The sequence below is a fragment of the Spermophilus citellus genome (assembly GCF_964194105.1).
Source record: "Spermophilus citellus genome assembly, chromosome: 14".
NCBI lineage: Eukaryota > Metazoa > Chordata > Mammalia > Rodentia > Sciuridae > Spermophilus > Spermophilus citellus.
Window position 1 is genome coordinate 41,091,251 of NC_138194.1, and position 16,734 is coordinate 41,107,984.

Here is a 16,734-nt window from a genome sequence, read left to right on the forward strand (position 1 = left end):
ATCTTAAAATTGAGCACAAGAGGACAAATATATATTTTCAAAATATATTAGAATATTTTAGAATATGTTTAGAGACTTTCTTAAATTACCCACTTTTTTTTACATTTGCATGTTTATGCTAGTCAAAACTATAATTATTTACTATAATTAATATTTACTTTCTTAATTTAGTAATTAATTTTTAATATCTTCTGAGGTATCTTTATCATTGAAGTTTTTATAATTTTTTTCTTAATCTATCTTGTATTTTTAACTAATAGTGGGAATGAGATGATTTCATGTGTATATAAAATAGAAGAGAATTAAGGCTCTTTATTTCTAATATTTGTCTTCACCTTAAAGCTATGCTTTAAGTTGTTACTATTGGAAATGCACATAAAATACATATAATATGCATATAAAGTGTATATAAAAACCTATCTAATCATGACTAAGTTGATATACTGTCATAACTGAAAGGAGAATAATAAACATGGCTAATTTTACAATGACTATGAGACTAATTAGATTGGATTTTCTGCTTAGACAAAGATTTGCAGGACACACAGAACTCAACAATTGAAGTGTCAGCTAAAAGATTTTGAGGAGGAAATTTTGTCTCCAAAACACTGAAATCTGAAGACATCCCATTTTCTTATCTGGATCCGTGCTTAATAGCATTTGGATTTCTGCCATATGATCACAATAATGTTGCTATCACTGTTTGAAGTTTTGGCACCTCACCCAAAGACTCAGAACTTTTTTTCCAGATTATTGTTTTTCCAATTTGCTGCTAATGGTGACCAGGCAAGCTTTCCAAATGTTAGCATGTGTATATGTCCAAAGATGGCAAAACTAAGGATAAAAACCATGAGCAATTCTGATTCCACAGATATGAGACAGGACATTTCCCCAGCAATTAATAAAATGTTGTAGTTATTTTTTAAATTTTTTTTGTTATATGTTTCTTTTAAATAAACATAAATAGGCATAAGTAATTCAAACAAGATCAACTATAAATAAACATAAAACGTTACATGCATGGTACTCGTGCTTATTATTTGATTTATAAAACTTTGGCTAGACTGGTTTAAACCAGTTTATTAGAGTCTCAGTGCCCAAAGCACATGAATAATGCTTTTACTCATGGTTCATTGAGAATTTGAAAGTCATAAGTGACCATGGTATGTTTCTTACTGTGATTTTCAAGCAGTCTATCACTTCCTTTGGAGCTTACTTGAATGAACTATTCCTTGCGAAGAGAAACTTACTTATGGAGCAAAATCTTCCTTTAGAAAGTACTATATCATAGAAATCTAAAACCCAAGTAGCAGACAAATCTGATTTCAAAGCCTAACTCTACCTACTACCCATGTTTTCTTTAAAAAGGAAATCTATCACTTTGAATTTCAGTTTTCTTATTTATAAAATTGAGATAATTACACCTCTTAAAGTTTGTTGCCTAATTTGATTTTCTTATCCAACGTACCTACCATATTGTAGGTAATCAATAATCAATAATATTATTCTTTCTTTTCTTTTGTGTTCTTATGAAAAAATGCCCTTCTAAAAATTAGGCTGCCCTTCTGACTATGTCTCCAGTAAAATCATCAGTTTAATAGTGAGTAAATAATCACAAAACTTGATGCTTATGTGGGTCACATTTACTTTTGTGTCTGGAAAATGCACTTAAAAATGATTATTATAACATTTGCCCCAAAACATACATAATTTAAATAATTCACAGTAAAATTCGGATCTGGAATGTCCCCCAAAAGCTAATGTGCTAGACAAGGAGATAATGTTCAGAGATGGAAAAGATCAGATTATGTGGCTGTTGTGGTTTAGATATGAAGTTTCCCCCTAAAGTTCATGCATGAGACAATGCAAGACAGTTCAGAGGTGAAATGATTGGGTTATGAGAGCCTAAACCTAACCAGCACATTAATCCACTGATAGAGATTAAGCAGTAACTGAGCAGTAAGTGTAGGTATGCAGGGTGTGGCTGGAGGAGGTATAGGGACAAGCCTTTGAGGTATATATATATTGTCCTTGGTGAGCACAACCCCCACTTTGCTCCCTGGTGTCATGTCCTAAGCTTCATTCCTCTACCACACCTTTCTTCCATGATGTTCTGCTTCACCTCAGGCCCAGAGCAGCTGAGACCTCTGAAACCATGAACTCCAAATAAACCTCTCCTCCTCTAAAATTGTTCTTGTCAAGTCTTCTGGTCACAATGTTGAAATAGTAACACAGAGGTCAATAACTTCATTACTGGATTAAGAATTTGGATTGACTACTGGTGGCAATGGTAGGCAGGTGGAGCATAGCTGGAAGAAGTTGTTCTCTTGGGATTCATCCTTAGATATTGTATCTCATCACAGGCTCCTACTCCTCTCTAGCTTTTTGCTTCCCACCTGCCATAAGCTGAGCTGCTTTCCTGTGCCATACCCTTCTATGATGATACATCTACCTTGGAACTGGTTAACCATGGAGTATGTCCTCTGAAACTAGGAGACAAACCTTTCTTCCCCTAGGTTGTTCTTGTTAGATATTGTGGTCAGAGCTGACCAATGAAAAGCTGATGACTACAATTCAATATCTTGGTGATAAAAATGTTTCATTCCCCAGTCCAGTGCAAAACTCTAGTCCAAGTAGATCATCTTCCCTCATGTGTTTTTAGAAAGACAAAAGTAGACAAACATTGGTGAATTTGGAGAAAAAAAAAATCTTAAGCCCTATATATCTTTTTTTCCTCAACTGTAAAACAGTTAAAATACTACCTGTCTTCTAAGTGTGGTGAGGATTAAGTAAGATAGTGAATGTCAAGTGCTGCCACAATCTACACTGATTTTCTTTTTGTCATTGTTCTCATCATCTTCCAACTTGTGTAAGAATCCATATTTTTTTTTACTTAGGAAAAATTATCATAATCCTCTGAATATTCAATTTCTTATCTCCAAAATGTGAGGAATAATTGAACCACAGGCCTGCAAAGCGCTTAGCATTGTACATGGAATGTAGTAAGGATTCAAAACTATTAGTTCTATTATTATAGCATTTGAAACACATGGACTTACATCTACATTTAAACATTTAATGGAATATATTCCAGAAAGTAGTTTCATGTTGGCTTAGTTTCTCTTGTGAGTAAATTTCTTTATGCTCCAGTTCTTCCCCATCAGTTCATTCTCTAATTAAACTGTTGCTTTGTTATTTTCCATCTTATTTGGAGTTCTTCCAGTTTACCCACATTTTATATCGTCTTCTACTCCCTCCCTACCTGTGATCACCAAGCCCTTAAATCCAAAACTATACCATCTCTAAAACTCTCCCCACCTTTACACAATCTCAGCCACCCACAAGGAACCAGACCATAGCACCACTCTCAGATTTCCCATAGTTTTCCTGTGTTCATTAGAGAGGATTTACACATCCTTTGTCAAATCTTTTCCTAGTATTTTCTATACTATTCAGTTTATGTATTTCTTCTCGAATGGGCTTTAGTAGTTTTATGTCTTTCAAGGAATTCATTCATGTGAACATATTGAATTTATTGGAGTCACTTTTTTATTTCTTACTCATTTTTTTAAAGAGAGGGGGGGAGAGAGAGAGAGAATTTTTTTTTAATATTTATTTTTTAGTTTTTGGTGGACACAACATCTTTGTTTGTATGTGGTGCTGAGGATTGAACCCTGGCCACACGCATGCCAGGCGAGCGCACTAACACTTGAGCCACATCCCCAGCCCTTCTTACTCATTTTTTAATTGATTTTATTTTTTAAATACATGACAGCAGAATGCATTACAATTCTTATATAGAGCACAATTTTTCATTCTTTGTATATAAAGTATGTTCACTCCAATTCATATCTTTATATATGGACTTTGTTTTTTTGTTTGTTTTTTGCATAACAATTCTTATTATACATATATACCATAATTTTTCATGTCTCTGTATTTAAAGTAGGTTGACACACCCATTTCATGTCTTTTCATACATGTACTTTGGATAATGATGTCCATCACATTCCTTATTGTTTTTTCATTGCCTACAAAAACTATGGTGATCTCTTCTTCCTGTTGTTTATAATTTCTGTCTACTCTACTTTTCCTCTTGATCCATCTGACTTGCAGTTTGTTAATATTACAGATACTCTGAAATAAACAGCTTTTGGTGTCCTTGATCTGTTTTGATGTTTTCCTCTTTTCTATGCCACTGACTATAGATCTAATCTTTACTATTTCTTTATTCTACATTCATTTTCCTAGTTGCTTAAAATATAAGCTTAAATAAAGTATTTGAAAGGTTTTTTTTTCTAATAGACATTTAGATTTAATGTGATAAATTTTCCCTAAAATTATTTTTTTAGTTATCTATGTTTTTAATTTCATTACATCAAAATATTTTTCAATATACCTTTGATATTTTCCTTCAACATTTCTGTTATGTAGAACTGTGTTATCGTGTTTACACATATTTGGTATCTAGCCAAAGACATTTCTGGTATAATTTTTGGATTGATCTGTATCTCCTGACATTTGTATCAGCTTTTGATTTTGTTTTTAACGTACTATTCAATGCATAAGTAATATGTGAAATCTACTTTGTCAAACGTTATGATAATGTCCCATTATTTTTCAGTTAGTTAGTTTTAGCAGGTAGGATTTTTTCCATGCTTTTATTCCCTTCAAACCTGTTTGTGTTTTTATTATTGTAATATGTTTCTTGTAGAGAGCATAGCATTTTTGATCTTACTTTAAAAAAAAAATAATAGTTTGACAACTCTGCCTTTTGCTATTTAGGTGATTTGTGTTTAGTTTGATTGTTACTATGGTTAGCTTTAAATCTATCATTTCACTCTTCATTGTCTGTTTTTCCTATCTACTCTTCATTTCCCATTTGCAGTTTTTTTTTGTCCATCTCTTCTTTCATTTTCTTATTCTTTTAATTATTTTATTTCTTTTTTGGTCTTCTTTTGGAATAATTTACCATAGTTTATGACTGTATATTTCACTCCAGTGAAATAGAGCCAATGGGATGCATCCGTGTATATGTATAGATTTGTATTATATATAGTTCACACATACTCAGGTGAACTCCCACCCTAAAATACCCAGAAAGAGAGGTGCAGACAGACTAGAGATGCAGGGAAGAGTTTATGTTGCTGTTTAAATCTAAAGGGAGTCTGTTCAGAATTCTTTCTTTCTTGGGGAAATAAATCTTTCATTTATTATGGCCTTTAGCTGAGTAGATGAGGCCAGCTCACATTATGAAGGGCAATCTGCTTACTCAGTCTTCTAATTTAAATGTTAGTGATATCAAAAATATGCCTTTATAGGAATAAGAATAATGTTTGATCCTAACACTGTGTCTTAGCCAAGTTGAAACATAAAATTAACATCAAAGATACTATTTTAATTCTTTTATTTACTTCTTAGGAACAACATATTATTTTGTTATTTTAGTGAATGCCTCAGGATTCATGAAAAAGTATCTAAATGTTTGACAATCTAACTTCAAGTAATAGTATGTCATTTTACTTATTTTATTAGACATTTACAACAGTGTCTATCTATGACTCCCCTCTTGACCTTTGTGCTATTATTGTCATATATTTTATTTTTAAATATTTTACTTTTAAATTTGATACTATTATTTTTTTATAATTGAACAGTCAATGATCTTTTTAAAAAGTTTAAATAATAAGAAAATAATCTTATATAGTTACTAAGCTCAATGTTCTTCATTCCTCTTGGTAGATTCAGATTTCCAGCTAGCAATATTTTCTTCTTTATACAAGACTCTCTCCAGTATTTTCTGTAGTGTTCATCTTCCAGTGATGAAGTCTTTCATCATTGTAAGTCTGGAAAAGACATTCACCTTTATTTTGGAAAGGTATTATTATTATTATTATTATTATTATTATTATTATTATTGCTGGCTATATAATTCTAAGTTGGCAATTTATTTATTTATTTATTTTACTTTAAATCAGTTTCTTCAGTGTCCTCTTATTTGCATTGTTTCCAATGAGAAATATGCTGTCATTCTGAGTGGGATATGCCTTATAATCTGCATGTTTATATGATGTTTTTCTTTTCACTTGCTTTTGAGCATTTCTCTTATAATCTTGGTGTGGTTTTTGTTTTTTTGTTTTTTTGTTCGAGAGTAAATTAAAATTTTATCAGTGGGTTTATTGTTTCTGTCAAACCTGTAAACTTCTGACTACTATTTCTTTTTTAAAAGAATATTAATTTTTTGTTTTTTTTTAAGGTGGACACAATATCTCTATTTTCTTATTTTTATGTGGTGCTGAGAATCGAACCCAGTGCCTCACGCATGCTAGGTTAGTGCACTACCACTTGAGCCACATCCCCAGCCCCAGACTACAATTTCTTTAAGAAGTTTTTTCCTCCCTCCTGTGGTGATTCCAGCTACACCTAATTAGGACATTACGATTTGGAGGGTCTTTCATAAGACACTAATGCTCTGTTCATTTCCCTTTCTTCTCAGTGTTTTACTTTGGAATATCCTATTTTATGTTTTCCAGTTTATTAATTTTCATTCTGTAATATCTAACTGGCCTCAATCCTATTCAGTATATTTCCATCTCAAATATTATAGCTTTCATCTATGGAAGTTTAATCTGTAACTTTAAAAAAAATCTTGTATATTTCTACCTACCTTTTGAACATATGGAAAGCAGTTTTATTGCAATGTTCTCACCTACTAATTCTAACATTGGTCTTGGTTCTATGCCTGTTTTGGTTGATCAACTCTTCTCCTTGTTTTATATTTTCTTGCTTCTCTATATTTGATTAATGAAACTTAAGAATTTTACCTTGTTGGATGCAAGATATTTTTGTATTTTTATAAGTATTCTTGAACTTTCTTTTGGGATACTGCTGAGTTACATGGAAACCATTTGATGATATTTGATGTTGCTATTAAGATTTGTCAGTCAGACCTGGAATAGTCTCAGCATTGGGATAATTATTCTCAATACTGAGACAAAATCCTTCTGAGTAATCTATTCAATGTACTATGAATCAGAAGACTTTCCCAGTTTGGCTAGAAAATTATGTCTCCATTTTTTTAAACTCATTCATTTAATTTAATTTATATTTCACTTCTAGTTTTGGAAATGGAGAAATAAACCTCAATCTACTTGTGTAAGACAAACCTACAAACCTAATTGCCTGAAGGTTCCCAGGAGATCATCAGTTGGATATCATAACAGTAAAGTATGGAAATAGAATTAAGATTGCTTTCTAGAAAAGTCAGATAATAATGCAACTTTTTTACACAGTATCATGTGAATCTTCAGCATGACTTTTTCTTTTAATTTTTTATTAACATAATATTACACATACTTATGGATTACAATATTATGTTTTGATACATTGTCTCTATAAATGTTAGAAAAAAAACTTAAATTATTTCTGATATCCTTCAACCAAATTCATAGATTGCATTTCTTCTTTGTAATAAGGTACTGTTTTAAGAAATTGGTTACAATCTGTTTCATTTTTTTCCCTAAAGTTATATAGTATATTTTTCCTAGCTGCTCCATAATTTTCCCAGCATATCTTTTGATTCATTGTATCAATTACCTTTTCCATAGCAGCTTAAGAGAACTAACATTTATTATTTCACCATCTCTATGGTTCAGAAATTCACATTTAGCTTAGGGATGCCTCTGAACCCAGAGTCCTTCCAAGTCTGCAGTAATGGTGTTGACAGGGACTGCAGTCACCTCAGGGCTTATCTGGAGAGCAGAGTCTTCCAAGCCTCAGCAGACCCAGGTCTCATGTGACTATTGGCAGATCTCAATTCTTCACTGGCTATATTGGTTCTCTGTAGAATTAGCCTCTATATAAGACCATTCATGACATAGAAGCTTATTTTTCCCATAGTTGGTGGGAGAGGAGTGGAGGGGAGAAGAGAGAAAAGAAAATGTAAGTCTCATTATTTTGGTAAAGTCATCTTGGAAGCTGTCTTCCATTTATTGGAAGGGACATACTAGATCCAGTCAACACTCAAGCAGAGAGGAAAACGTAAGGACATGAGCACAAGGAAATGGGGGGCCACTGGAGCCTATGTAGGCTACTTATCATAGACACTTTGTTGATTTTTCTAGGAAATATGATAGGCTCTTTCAATATGTAGTTCCAGTGATCTTTCCCTTCAGGAAAGTTCTTAAATGTCAACTTGTTAGTTTTTCAGAATTTTTTCTCATCAATTACTTCCTTTTTTTGTTTTATGTTGGAAGAATATAACAGTATATGAAAAAATGGAGAGAGGTTGGGAAATATCTGCTTGGAGTTAAATATGTAAAATCTACACTTATATTAGTTCTTTTAACTTCAAAAGGAGAGATTTTGACATAAGATAGGGAAGATGAGACTGGTTTCATAATGGAATATTCACAATACATGCAGATAGAAGCTTTATAAGCGGGATGGCTAGCAGGTATGTCTATCTTTTCTCTATTTTTGATAAATTTTTTTGAATTTCTGAGTGAGTTTTTGCAAAGTACATTACTCTTAAAATAGCAATGAAGCAATCTGAGCTAAATGTAGTCATAATGTATTCTTCGGGAAAATATTGATACTGGATGATAAAGAATGAGATATTGGGATATTGGGGATGTAATAAATGGCAAAAAATGATGTTAAATTTCTATTTTGCCATAATTTTCAAAGCTTACATTAAATCTCCGAGCAGTATAAATGCTCTCCTTCAATCTAAGAAAAATTTATTGAGAATATTCTGAACATTTAAATAAAACAGGTTAAAATTATGTGAATAGTTTTTTTCCTGTTTATTTTATCACCAGGCTACTTCAGCACTATAAGTCAAAAATTTATTTTCTTTCTTTTCTCTATGGCAATATAGACTCATGTCTAAAGGCCATTCTATGACACTAAAAAATGTAATAAAGTTTTATATAGACCTGATTACCTTTCATCCAGAAAATATAGCTCCAAGTACTGCCAACACTGTCCTGGAAATATCAATTAATGAGGTAGAAAGTCAAGTTGGTTCTAGAATCTTCAACCTGAGAAGTGGTTACCCTAAGCACTAGATCCTAAGGCACAAATGTTCTACCTAAGAAAATTCTAATTTTATAAATGAAGTAATAACTTCTTTATGCAAGCAGAAAGCCTTATGTATGATCAAACATAATGGTACCATATTAAATTATGTCCATGTTATTTTTTAAAGACCATATTATAAAGCCTACAAATATATTTTTCCCTATCCTTATTTTGTTTAATAGGAGAAGGCATATCATTAAAGCTGACTTTAAGGATGAAGACAGGATAGGAGGTCATCTGTATTTTCTTTTCAATTCAATCACTGTAGATAGTAGGTAATAGAGACAAACCTGCTCTGTACAGAATATATATTCATCCCCTGCCCAACTTTCTGCTCCCTCAGCCCTTGTTAGAGTGTGTGCCAAGTACTTCTCTGATTGCCTAGAACATAACTAAGTAACAGGAATGCCTTCACATTTCCCCTCCCAATTTCACCTCCACCCCTCTACTCATTAGAAACAAAACCAAGCAAACAGAGAAAAAAAAAAAAAAAAAAAACGTGCTTTGACTCCTATGTTTGATTCTCCTCTCATACAAACCTGGTCCTCAGTTAATTCATTCAGGTGGAAAACGACGTGCTTGATTCATCCTACAGACCTGACTTAAATGGTTTGACTTAATGAATTTTTCACTTTTCAATACTGTGAAAGTGATAGAATTCAGCAAAAATCATACTTGGGAATCAGACTTTTTATTTTTTTCTAGGGCTACTGATATGCTGTATACTATTTTGCAATGATGGGTAGTGGCAACAAGCCACAGCTCCTACAGAGCCCCAATATCACAACGAGAAACAACCCATGCTCCAGAGTGCACTGTGTTGATAAACTGACATTTCATGATTAGGTGCATTAAATGCATTTGCGACTTAACAGTGGTTGTGTCAGGATGTAACCCTATTGTAAATCTAGGGGCACCTATAATTTTCTGGGAATGTTAAGTCATTAGTTTTTCAGCTTTGCAGTTCTAATAAATGTAATAATTATATGAGATACATCGGTTGGGCCTTTTAAAACACTCAATGCACTTAAGCAATTTTTAAAAAGTCATTTATTCTGTTTGGAATGTGGTAGCTAGTAAATTCATCAACAGTTGCATCCCACTTTCTTTTTTGGTAGAGAGTTTAATTTCTCTTTGACAGCAAATCATAAATTGCTTTTGGTTTAATAATCATGATTTTACATAATGTCTTCTAATTTTGTTAACTGGATTTTGTCCATATAACAAAATTACGCTTTATAAATTCATAATTTTTTTTCCTGGAGCTATTGCAAAACTCTAATAAAAATAGAACTCTTAATTGCAGCCCAAGTAATTTTAGGTTTTTTTTTTATCTTTTGTTGAAAAACAGCAATGTTGGTTTCTTGAATTTTTGGTTAAAGATGATATCATAATCAGTGCACAGAATAAAGGCAGACTTCTCTAATCCCCGTCTTCCAGAAGACATATGTATGTAACTATCTGTTACAGTGTCACATGATGATCATAAGATAATTATAACACTGAGTCTGTACTCAGGATGTTATTCTTTCTTGATGGTGTTTTAAGTAACAAAGGCTAACATTCAGTTCTCAAAAACTGGAATGAAAAGTTGGAAAGCTTTTCAAAACTAAGTTTGCTACTTTTCTGTTATAGTACATGTGTAACATAAGAATACCACCGTTTACATGTACTTCATGCAAAGTCTATTTTATGTTCAAAATCCGGTGATTTATGATAAACTCACCTTGAATATTTATAGCAAGCCTTGTTCTCCATGCTTGGCTAGTTGCCTTATATCTTTTTCCTCCTAGTGTTTTATGAACTGTGGCAATTATTAAAATTGCATTACAGTAATTCTAGTTTCAGGTTAAATAGCAAAAGAAAGTTGATCTGTTTAATAACCACCAAATATTTTAACATAAAAAGCACCCAAAACATGCCATTGTAGCATTTAAATGTGTGTATGTGTGTGGGGGGTGGTGACAGAGGGAGGAATAGGGAGATCTGGGAAGTTATGAATCCATCCGACCTTGAACACTTAAAGAGCAGAAGTAGAAGAAACTACCCAAGATAATGTCATGGACCTGGGACAACTTCTTAGAGCCACACTTAGAGGGAGTTCCACCTTCTGTGCAAAACAACAAGCAACACTAATAAACAAACTCCACATTTCTGTAACAATCCCTTAAAGACAAAACAAAAAAAATATTCTTGAGAAGATGAGTGACAACTAAAAATATAGGAGGTTCTTTTAAGACATAGATAATGTGGAGTTTTAGATTGGAAAAAAATATATAATCTTCCTGAAGAGATAAATCAGGAATCATGTTCCGAGCTCTGAGAGATGGGCTGAATTCCAAATCTTGTCCACTCTGCTTCCTCTCAGGTTCCATTTCAGACTGTAGGCTCTGTTGTCCTTGTCCCAGTCCTTCCAAGCTCCCTCCTTTCCTCCATGTTATCTGAGAAAAGCAAATTCAGGACACTCATTTGTTTCTTGAGCTTCCTTTATATGAACTTGGACTTACCTGAATGACTTCTGCTCAGTTATGTTGGCACTAGATAAAAGCAAGTACAGTCAGCTTCCATGTCCCCAGGGTCCCATCAACCTAGGATCAAAAGTATTTTTTTTAAATTGTGTCTGTACTAAACAGGTCATTATTCTTTAAGTAATAGAGTATAAAATCTATGTATATGGCTTTTATATTTTATTAGGCATTATAAGTGATCTAGAGATGATTTGAAGTATAGGGGAAGATTGTAAAGATTATATGCAAATACTATGTCATTTGATGCAAGCATCTAAGCATCTGCAGATTTGGATATCTGTAGGGATTCCTGGAATAAACCCCTTATGGATGCTGACTTTAATCACAAAATTTAATTTCAATCTTTGACCCTGTTACTTATTAGCTATAGGATCAAGAGTAAATTCCTTCCCTTCTCTGAATTTTGATGTATTTATCCCTAAACTGGGGATACTATTATTTACTTTCTACATCAATTATGAAAATTAAATAAGAATATGTGTAAATGGCTTAGCTCAGTATGTGACACATGGCAGATAATTAATAAACAATATGTATCCCTATTATTACCTAAGCACTAAGAAAACTTACCTTTTGGCACCCTTTATTTCAGGTGCCTTAAATAGCCAGAGTTTCTTACCCAATGTCTTTTACTCATCATTTGCCCATGAGCATTGGCACTCAGACCAGTCCTGAGTTTCCTGACATTCCAACCATTATTTGTCATTTTCAAATTTTTTTTGAAAAAAATTTGACAGCCCATGTTTTTTAGTTAATGGCCTTGGTTCCTGTATTAGTCAGTTCCCCATCACTATGTCAGAATATCTTGGAAAAACAACTTAAAGAGAGATGGATTCATTTTGGCTCACAGTTTCCCACTGGCTAGGTTGCTTTGGGACCCACGACAACACAGAATTCCACACCATGGCATGGCAGGGAACAGCCCACTGTAGAATAATGTTGCTCACCCATGGTACAAAAAAGAATAAAGAAGAGAAGAAGGGGCTGGGGTCCCAAAGTCTCCTTCATGAGCACCCCAATCCCCAGTGACCTAACTTCCTTCCACTAGCTCTCACCTCCTAAAAAGTCTGTCACCTCCCAGTAATGTCATAGGTTGGGAACCAAGACTTTAGCATGTGGGCCTTTGAGGCACATGTAAGATGGAAACCGTTGACAGCATTTTTCCTAAATTTCTATCCATGAGATGGAATCTTCCGACCATCTGGCCCACTTCCCGTGCAACTCTGAAATCTGCTCTGCATTTTGAAAGCTGTATCCCAGAGTGCCCTTCTGGATTGAGACTCCCCTGGACTGTATCTGCCTACCATCATTTTGACTTTGTAACTAACTGTAAGTTCTCTTGTGCCTCCAGTTTAGCATTCGTGGGCTAAGGCACATTCTAAACTCCATTCCTTCTCCTTCAGCTGTGTCTCCTCCTCACGCCAACCTGCTGCTTGACTTGCACTCCCCAGCAATGAACTTCTGACTCGGTGCCAGGAAGTAATGCTGACAGTGACAGAACACATGCAGAAAACAAGAGTGGGAATCCATGGAGATGGATCGTTGAGCTGTGACATTAATGAAAACAATTCGTCCATTTTGGCAGAATGTCATCTTTTAAACTGAAGGAACACATCCTCTACTATACAGTAGTCTGATTCAGAATTTTTTTTTTCTCAATGAAGTTATTTTAGCTTTTAAGACACTCTTAAGAAACTTATAATTTTGTTTTACCTGGAACCGGCTGTGTTCCACTAAGTAACCATGTGCTGGGTATGTAACTAAAAAGATGTTCTGAGAAATTCAAGTACAGCTAGAGTTGAAGAATATTATTGTAAGAAATGGAAGGGGTGTACTTAGAAACAAATTCAACATGATTTTAACATTAAAAATGAGTTGAGTTTGGCAGGGGTTTTTCCTCCCTTAAATTAGATGAAGTCTTTCTTAACATATTACCAATGATTGACACAATCTTCTTAGTTAAGACTACAGAAAAAAAATAAAATCAAAACTTATTTCATACTGCAGGTTTTCCACAAAGAATTATCACAAAGTGCTATTGGTGGCAATTCTAAATGTTTGTTTTATCTCAATAAAACCATCCTCCATAATTAATGCATTTTCAAATAAAATTATCCTGTCTTTTTTCAGTTGATTTTTAGGAAGAGGATCAATTGTTAAAATATATTTTCATTTTTAATTGACAGAGTAATTGCACATATTTATGAGGTATAGTGTGACATTTCAATACATACCTACAATGTATAATCAGATCAGGGTGATTAGCATATCCATCACCTCAGACATTTACCATTTCTTGGATTTAGGAAATTCATGATCTACTAACTGTTTTGAAACATTAAATTAATTATTATCAACCATAGTTGTCCTCCTGTGCTATAGAACGTTATTGGTTATTCATCCTAATCAATTGTACCCTCTATCTTTTAACTGTCCTCTCTCCATCCCTCCGTCCCTCATATCCTTCATGGTTGTGATAAATACTATTCTGTTTTGTACTCCTTTGACATGAAACTTTTAGAGAAGCTCAATTTAAAATAAAACCTAAAATCTTCATACTCCTCAGCAGGATATTTTATTGCTAACATGTCTGCTTTCAAAAACTGCCAGTCATGCCACCACAAGACCCTTCTAGTTAAGTTGTATGCTAGAATAAACCACACTTCATCAAAATTATTTTCTCTTGTATTTTCAAAAGAAAAAGAAGGATGTTTCTCTTTCTATCATCATATTTTCTGACTATCTCTCATCTTTTTAATATCTGTTTAGAATCCAGTGCTTTACACTGCTGAGGGCCATTACGAAGTAGGAATGACGCATCAAAATTTCCTTGCCAGCGTACCCCATGTTAATTTCGCTGTTGACCTTGCATGTGTGTTTGAGAAAGGTGACCCTGCTCAACGACCAGGGTGGATCCAGGATTAGGGTGTGTCCTGCAGTTTGAGGAAGTATCCCGCTCCTTGGGTTTAGGGCGTTCCCAGTTTAAGACCTTGGGTTTTAGGGAAGTTCATGTTGAGGATTATTGCTGCTGGAAATAGGGCGTTCCTGCTGCCTGAGCTCCCGTTGAGTTCTCGTGAGATTCAGAGAGCATTGTGGGAGGAAAGCCTCGTGGAGGAGGTGAATTGGGTGGCAGGAGAACTGGGATTGTGAGAGAACGTGTGTGGAGGCCGGTGTGAGTTTGGGAATAAAGAATTGCTGTTTGAATCTACAAAGCTGTGTGGTGGCTCGTGATTCTGTGCCCAGCCGAGACTGCGGCATTTGGTGGCCCGTACGCGGAGCCTCTGAAACTTGGAGGTAAGTGAAATTCCTCGCCCCTGAGGGAAGGCGAGAGAATGGGTGACTATTTTAAAAAACAATGTGTTCTTGTTTTGATTTATTTCGTTTTTGTTTCAAGCTGCCTGTCCCTAGAAATTTCTCAGGCAAACTGGGAAAAATGGATGGCTCAAGGTTTGAAGTTTGTCAGCCCAGAGAAAGAGAAAATTGATACAGCGAATTTTTATTCAGTTTTTGTTTCATTCAGTTGCGGTTTTGTTTTGTATTATCTTATTGGGTTGCGTTATCTTTATAGAAGATTAGAAATTAGTAAAAAAGAAACTGAAAAGGTGTTAAGTAAATTGTTAGAGATTCAGACCATGGAGAAAGGCATTTTTGATCAAGCAAAAGAGAAGATCTCTCGAGCTAGTCAGAGAGAGGAAGAAAATTTAAAGGAAAAGGGGTTATTAGGAAAAAGGCCACAACAAGAGGCTGTTACTAACTCCGTTTTATTACCAGAGGGTGTAATTCAACCAACAGCCCCACCGATGGAAACAGCTGAGTGGCCCTCAAACCCCGTAGTTGATAAGTGGGATCCTGAGACAGGACCTCAAAGATTAGCATGCCCTGTACTTGAACAGGTAGGAGGGCAGCGAATTCACCGTGCTTTAGATTTTAAAACAGTGAAGCAGTTAAAGGAGGCTGTAACAACCTACGGTCCCCAAGCTCCCTTCACGGTAAGCATGGTCGAATCCATTACTAACTTGGACATGACGCCAGCAGATTGGGCTAGCATGTGTAAATCTGTGCTAAATGGAGGACAATATTTGTTATGGAAAGTTGCCAGTGAGGAATTTTGCACGGAGACAGCTAGGCGAAATGCAGCAGCCGGTTACCCTCAAAGAAATCTAGATATGCTTTTAGGAAAAGGACCTTATGAGGGTCAACGGCAACAAATTGAATATGATCCTGCTATATATGCACAAATTGCTGCAGACGTAGTTAGGGCATGGAAGACTTTACAAGGACATGGAGATTCACAAGGTCAGCTATCTAAGGTAATACAGAGACCTAATGAACCTTACGCTGACTTTGTAGATAGGCTTATTCAAACAGCCGCCAAAATTTTTGGGGATACAGATCAAGCAATGCCATTAATAAAACAACTTGCTTATGACCAAGCGAATCGTTGCTGCAGAGAGGTTATTAGACCATGGAGACATGAAGACTTAAATACATATATTAAACTATGTAGAGATATTAATGAACAAGGGCAAGTCTTGGCAGCTGCAGTACAACAGGCTTTAGATGCCAGGCCAGAAACATGCTATAATTGCGAACAAACAGGACATTTTAAAAGGAGTTGCCCTGTAAGAGGAGGTTTTAACAAAACTAGAAATCAAAGGAATAGAATACCGGGTATTTGCCCACGATGCCATAGAGGGAGACATTGGGCTAATGAATGCCGTTCTCAAACCACCATAGAAGGTACTTCGTTATCAAAAAATGGACAAGGATCAGGTATTTACCCACAATATCGTGGAGAAAGGCATCAGGCTTCATTGCCAAAAAATGGAGTGAGGGGCCCAATGCTCCGGGGCCCAAAACCACAAATATACGGGGCAGTGGAGGAACCCAGCAACACCATCAGGGTGGTGCCCAGGACACATTGTCCATTAAATCCCTCATCAGACAAACCCGAGGGAGCGCAGGGTTGGACATCTGCGCCTCTGCCAGAGCAGTATTAACTCCAGAGATGGGAGTTCAAATCATTCCTACAGGAGTAAAAGGACCTCTTCCCCAAGGAACAGTAGGCTTATTATTGGGACGTAGTTCATCTACATTAAAAGGACTTATGATAAGTCCTGGG